The following is a 7602-nucleotide window of genomic DNA, read 5'->3' on the forward strand; positions in this document are numbered from 1 at the left end:
TGAGTGCTTTACCAACTAAGTCATTGAAACCCCATATCTTTAAAAAAAAGCAATTATCTAATCCTTGCCAACACAATGACTCCAGCGAAATAAAACTAAAAGTAAATAATGATATTTTAAGTAATCAAAAGTGCCACCTAAAACTTGCCAATTGAGGATTTCTCATTTTAATATTCTACGTTTTCTCGAGTCTTTTACTTCGTTTTAATTCTTGAGATGTCAAAACCAATTTCAATTTTAAGATTTTGTAATTCAAAATAAATATTATGTAAAATGATCCAGTGTCTGTGTTTTCGTAGCATGTCTGATTGTAAAACCTGCCTTGTCGTAAACCGGCAAAACAGCTTTTTACATCTCTGAAAATTTTTACTTCATGTACTGAAAGATAAAATAGCCATAAAGTTGTATTTAAAAAGTCAAACTTGTGGCCGGATTAGTAACATTAATCGTGGAAAAATTGTTTTGTCCTTGTGTAAGGCACACAACACACATTACCCAACTCGACTCAGGTTTAAATGAGATTAAGATCATCGGCAGAAACGGATATTGTGTGTGTAAGAGTGTTAGTCTAAAGGGATGCCTGACAGGCGATTGGTACTGTTTGAAATGGAATTACGGTTCCATTTGTCCTGCTGGGGGAACACAATAAACATTGTGAAGCGTATTGAGCATGGTAATTCTGTGGAAATACATTATAAAAAATTGTCAGCCTTATTATCTTTGAACTTCCAGGTTTGATCTGTTTTGTCAAGTTCAGGGTTATGGTAATCCTCTAATATAATAATCATTATGAAGTGGGGAAACTTCCAATAGTCAATATGAGGAAAAAATGTGTTTTGTCATTGTCCGTCAGTCGAGTGTTGTCATGGTTGTCAAAAATTGCAGAAAAAGATGAAACTGAAGATAAAAGATATAATTATGTAAGATAAGTATTGACATAGATAAAATTTACGTAATTATATTTCGATAAAATCCAAGTAGAATTCTTATCTTATTTCTCTCGGGAGAAAAATTATTTTGTATTTGCGTAACACGCAGTAAGTTTGTTGTAGATAAAAGTTAATGGGTGTTTGTGTTTGTGTGTGTGTGTGTGTGTGTGTGTGTGTTTCTCAGTATATATGTGTGTGCGCTTTTTTTAAAGTGTATGTTACCATATAGTTGCATAATATGTATGTATAATATATATATATATATATATATATATATATATAATATATATATATATATATACAAAAGTCAACAAGAGGTGGGGTCTTCATAATCTTTAAAGACCTCAATACGTGCCCACTCTTTAATTTTCAGGAGCTTAGTTATTGAACTCTCTCCATGGCTCTTCAAGAACTGCGAGAAATGTCAATGTTTTTAAAAACTGTGTTGATAGGGAATTAGATCACCTTAAGTTTGAATTCGATGAGTAATTCATGTTTGTTTTATAATTGACATCCTGTACGTTTATGTCTTACTAATGCCCATTGTTTTTTTTATCACTGTGACAGGCACCAAAGGCCACACTTTAGGCCTAATTCATGTATTGTTATGTATCTTATTAATCTAACATTTATGTAAAGGACATAAATTTACGTTGGTTTGAGAGCATTTCCATTACAACAATGAGCTCATAACAATTCGGGTTATCATACCTGTCGATAAGTACACATCGATGCTGACCTATCGCCTGAAAACTGTATTATGAAGGGTTGATTTATGACTTGACTTACTTGACTTAGATGCCTTTCGCGTCTCGACCGAAAGATCGGGTCGCCTTGGCTGTTTCCAGTATTTCCTGTGTGAGGTGTCTCCAATATTGTCGGTCCTCTGCTAGGGTTCTCAGATTTTCAAGGTCCCCTGCCGTTATGAGACTAATGCTTTGTCCAAGTGTTGTGAGGTTTTTGTTTAGGATCACAGGGAGTGTTGTGATCGGTCTTCCTCTGAAAAGGTTCCCGTGTTTTTGGAAGTATCCCGACATGGCTTGGTTAGCTGGTATGTTTTTGTCCCTGCGTAGAATGTGACCGAAAAGTTGCCATCGTTGTTGTAAAATGTCAAGGGAGATTGGTCTTTCTTTTGTGATCTTATAGAGTGATTCATTTGAGATCTTTTTGGGGTATTTGATGTCCAGTACCCTTCTTAGCTGTGTGCGATGGAAGGCATCCAGATGTTCTTCTTCGGATTTTGTCAACGCCCAAGTGCCGCAGTTATACAGAAGTACCGTTTTACAAGAGCATGGTACAGTTTCAGTTTGGTTTTTCTCTTTATTTTGTCACCTCTAATCCATACATTGGTGAGTTTACTGAGTGCAGCGTTTGATAGCTGTTTTCTTCTTTGTACATCCTCTGTGTCTCCAATTAGTGAGCCGACTTTCTTTGTTCTTTTCCATTCCTCTTTGTTCCTCGATATTGTTGTAAATTCGGTTTTATTGGCATTGACTTGGAGGTTATATTTCATGAGGGTATTTTGTATGATGTCTATATTGCTGGTGTTGATCCAATAAAATCGACATCATCTGCATAGGCGATTTCTCTAGGGATTGCATTCTCAATATGAGTCGTTGGTTTTGGAATGACTTTTCGAACTTCTTTCAGAGCGTGTTCTAAGTATATTGTGAACAGAATCGGGCTCAGACTATCTCCTTTATAGAAGTTTAAAATTAGATTTAAAGTCATAATTATGTTGCTAATTCATCTTTCTTTTCTTTCTGAAAGAATGAACACAATTTCCTAAATAAAGAGTAAATAAAATATTCCAAGCAGATTGTTTTAACTGGATATTCAGTTTTCGACATCTCGTTTAATCCGAGATAATACAAGATTGAAGCGGTAAGGGACATTTCATTTCCATTTTTAGTATATATATATATATATATATATATATATATATATATATAATATATCTCGCAATATCAACCAAACGTACTAAAAGCGCTTTACAAATGTCCCTGACCAACAGCAAGACGTAACATGTAGAACGAGACATGACGCCTATTAAGCGATATTACAAGTTGTATGCAAATGAACGCTGTTAAGGACCAGGCACTCATTTTACACCTGAGTAGGGTGAGCGAATATGAGTAAGGAGCTTTTTCCAAGAACTCAACTATGCGCCGAGCGAGGCTCGAACTCAGGACCGTCCGATCCGAAAGCGAGTATCATACCACAAAACTACATAGCCTCATAATGTAGAGAAAGCATATAATAATAAAACAAGACACTTTGTGTAAATATAAAAGTCATAAAGTAAGGAGCAGGCACTGGTACAAGAAAAAGATCTTGAAAAAAATGGAATGAAACAGTGCCAGACAAAGCAGAGATAATTACAAGAATAATATCATCCCAAAATAATCAGCCTGCCTCGAGTAGATAGATAAGTCTTAAACATTTTATTAAATTCAACAACACACAAATATACTTTCTTTCTAGATAAATCATTATAAATTCTCCACAGCAACCTTCTCTTGACGCCAATTTTCACACCTTGTGACTCAGGGCAAGACTCGGAATTACCTTCTTGTCGAGTTGAGATTATCTTATCAAAGAAGTATTCGCGTGTGTATTTAGAATTACAAAATATATTTTAACCGCCCCCCCCCCTCTCTCTCTCTCTCTCTCTCTCTCTCTCTCTCTCTCTCTCTCTCTGTGTGTGTGTGTGTGTATGTGTGTTTGTGTGTGTCTTTCTCTCTCTGTCTTTCTCTCTCTCTCTCTCTCTCTCTCTCTCTCTTTCTCTCTCTCTTTTTTTCTCTCACTCTCTCTCTCTCTCTCTCTCTCTCTCTCTCTCTCTCTCTCTCTCTCCCTCTATCATATACCTTTTATCTATCTATCCCTCAATTCATTCCTCTCTGATGAACCCGCGAAAACAAACGAGGAAATATTGAATAATTCGCGCTCCAACCCCCCCCCCCCCCCCCCCCCCCCCCCCCCAAAAAAAAACAAAAAAAAAAAAAAACTGTCCAGCACTCTACAATGTGAAGCAAGCTAATTCCCCTCAAACATATCTATCTATCTGTCTATCTGTCAATCGTTTTCTCTTTCACTAACATTTATTTAGTTTTCCTTGGAACATTCCACGAAGTCCCAGGTTTGAGACTTTATGCCAAGATGAGGGCCATTTAAATCGATCGATATTTAAAGGACAGTTCTCTGGCCATATTTTCAAATTCATGTTTTTCCAATGTGTGGCAGTGAGCTGTTTAAAATCTCAAGACCTATTCCCAAAAATATATAGACTTGATTTATTATCCATTTTCTAATTCAATGAATACCACAACACAGAGTTCTAAATAGCGATTATTCTAATAATGTCATCAGACAATTTCTAAATACTCACCTTATATGAAATTGATGTTTCGTGTTGGCAAACTATTTTGTCGATTTAAAACCAATAATCCAATTTGATGAACTGTCATAATAATACATTATGCATTTAAATAAAAACACTGTTTTGTGTTCATAATAGAGAGTAAATATTTATTCACTTTTGTATTCCTAAAAATGTCAACAGTTGAGTTTCGTTGCTATAATCGGTCAGAATGCTACCTCTTACTTACCCCTTATCTTTAATAGTATCTACTCACACTTAAATCAACTCATGATAACGGGACGGTAAAAACTAACATCATCATTTTACTTTCGTTTTTTTTAAAGGAATGTTTGAAATTTCCCAGCACTATCAAAACGTGAAAACAACCGCGGTCGTCAAAGCGATTCACGGGATCCCTGCTGTTTCCAACAAGTAGAAAATGCACGGTCGAAATATTAGTTTAGTATTCGTGAGTGAAGTAGACATGAGATGAGCAGCCTTGATGCACGTGCGTGGGGGAGGGTGAGTGGGAGGAGTTCACGTCAAAAGAAGAAAGTTTGAAGGTGGGAAGAGCCAATGATGTAAAGCTACTATAATCGAGTGTTTTTGGCGACAAAAACTAGTTGTTAATGTAATTTTTTAAAGAAAAGTTGTGTGTTTAATTACAACCAATCTACATTTCAATGAGTTTGACTATAGCTTACAGAATTTATTATATTAATTGAATTCTGTTATTATTTTAATATGAAATAATTCTAATAAAGTATGTTCTGATTTCTCATATAAAGGGTGCCAGAAGCTTTTAATCGTTAGAAATAAATAATGCACGGATAAAGACAAAAAGTATGCACATTAACATAGGGCATTTCACACTATGAATGTGCTTAATATGTTCTATAATACAATTATAACTCCGGCTGATCACATAGAACACATTTCATCCATACAATACACGTCGCCTGTTAGAACCTCATTCCGATTTAACCGTCTCACAATATCTATGTCCGCATTTTAATATGGCATTTATTCACAGTAAAGTTCAGTGGGGTACAAAAGAAGTATAAAGTGTTATACCCAAAGACACAACGGTGGAGCCATATTATATTCGTGATCTTCGTCACACTTACGACTTATTATGACCACGTTCAGATCATGGTCATCTTTAACTTATAGATAGTATGCGCTTGGTAAAGAAGTTCACAACATTGCCATCCGGAAGTATAACTGACCAACACACAAAACTGTGTAACCATGGACGTTTATAGTCTGGATAATACAGTTCAGTGAGAATTACTCAAAAACGCGGATGGCAAAAAAAAAACATTAATAAAAGACCTGAGTGACGTCAACTTCTGACTATCTATAGCCCGACACTAGAATCCTCTAAGACTTATAGTTTGACGTCATTTTTAAGTTTGTGTAGCTTCCGGTGAGAGTTGTCGTTAGTAGAACTCGAGGAAACAAGGAAACAAGTGCTTTCATTCGTTGAACTCACAACTCAGGATTTATTTTCTTTTGTGGGCAAAGACTAGTCGATTTTTGGTCAGTGGCAGGCTATAATTTAACAATGGCTACGCTCAGATTCTCCTGTTTGTTTTGTAAAATACAGGTCACTGTTCGACTTGGCCACTGGCGTCGGATAAAACGTTAATCAAAACTCTGATATATGTACAAGTAATATTTGCATATCATCATTGTTCTATTTGATATTGATTGTAAATGAGTTCGGTTTGCTTTAACTTAAAGAAGTTGAAAGACTACCCATGATTTTAACCTTAACATGAAATCTTTCTTAGAGAGCGGTGTGAGCTGCCTGAAGCCTGGAATCGTAACAACACTTACGAAAATGTGAAAATGGAAAGAGTTCTGATGTACTGTTCCCTTCCAAAACCTGAAATCTCTCACGGCCAGAAGACATTATGCTCGGGCTTGCCTTTTCTAGTTTTATTGTCTCCTTCTCCAATTATCTGCCAAAATCACCATCCAGCTCCTATTCTTTATTTCTCCCGACTTATCTGGCCCATATTTGAGAGGCGCTGTGGTCTTGTGGTACAACCGTTGGCTTCTGATATGTATGGTTTTAATTTACCGATCCAGCAGAGCAATTTTAATTCCCTTGACAACGCTCTCAGTCCATATTTCTCTTACCGTACCCAAGTGAAGACGATTGCCTAGCTGGTAATAGCATTCTCTGTTGAAAGTAACTTAAAGGTAATAGCGCTATGTCTTGTCCTTCGTTTTTAGACTTGGGACTCATTGTAAAGCTTTTAGAGCCCATTAGGCATATGTTTTTTCAAAAAATACTAACTTGAAGATGAACATGAAAAGATTCTGCATTCTAAAGCCTGTCCTTTTTAAGTTTTGTTGGTATTTTATTCCTCTGGAGGTCTGTCATGAGGGGGGTGGGGTGAGGAACGCTCTTCGCCAATTTCCTTTCCCTATTATTACTGGATGTGAAACATTGTTTCTTTGCATCTCCTCTCTTCAATCCCGCCCTCAAAATGGCACAAGACTCTAAACAGGATTGTCTAAACAGGGAAGATGGGTGCTATATCACATTAGTTCTTATATTGTCAAATGAATATACTCATGTGTACATCACACAGGAATTGAAGCCTTCTGTTAAACTGTGGATAAACTCATAACCTGTATTGATATGATCCTGTTAATGTATTGTATCGCGATTTATTCTAAGTTTTATTGTTTGCTGAGAGGAAATTAGAAATTAGGGCAGAAACGGTTTTGCTGCATAGTTTATTATTTACGAATCTTTTTGTTTCAAATAATATTTATATTTAAGCGTCAAATTGATGGGTTGAATATAATCAAAACGCTTCAAAATGCTTCATTTAATTTATTGTTCCCAAAGTAGAGAGTCGTGAACCAAATCTCCATGTAATACGCCTAATAATTTTCTTCCGTCCTGTAAAAGCACTTAAACAACACACGTTTCTACCTATTCCCGATAAAACCTATATTATTTATCATTCACTCTTGAGTTGAGTAGGATGATAGCTGTGAAGGACTTTACTTAAGTGACGACGTTGGTCTTCAAATATTGTGTGATCATTATCACCAATCCGGTCACTGACCACAATTAAGATCACTTTAATTAGTTGCAAGACGAGAACGGCGCGTACTGCTGAAACATTGTCACCTAAGAATACTCTTATTATTATATTTATCATAAATCTGTCCTATTCTTTCAACTATCGTTTTCAAATAAATGTGATTTTACAACCATTTGCCAACGATTTTAGAACACTCGAGAGTGAATGGGTCTTAGAATAAGAGGCGTGGTTTAGTTTACGA

The 7602-nt window shown here is 36.0% G+C and overlaps 1 protein-coding gene across 1 annotated transcript in view; it reads right to left on the reverse strand.

Moving 5' to 3' along the window:
• Window positions 1-4747, reverse strand: part of LOC144968245 (uncharacterized) — a 66909-nt gene extending 62162 nt beyond the window's left edge. The window contains exon 1 of the mRNA XM_078906394.1: window positions 4318-4747. The gene's annotated coding sequence lies outside the window, so the exon portion shown is untranslated. The remainder of the gene's footprint in view (window positions 1-4317) is intronic.
• Window positions 4748-7602: the final 2855 nt, after the last annotated feature.

Source organism: Berghia stephanieae, chromosome 3, assembly GCF_034508935.2.
Source record: "Berghia stephanieae isolate SIO BIC M18660-M18661 chromosome 3, UCSD_Bste_1.3, whole genome shotgun sequence".
NCBI lineage: Eukaryota > Metazoa > Mollusca > Gastropoda > Nudibranchia > Aeolidiidae > Berghia > Berghia stephanieae.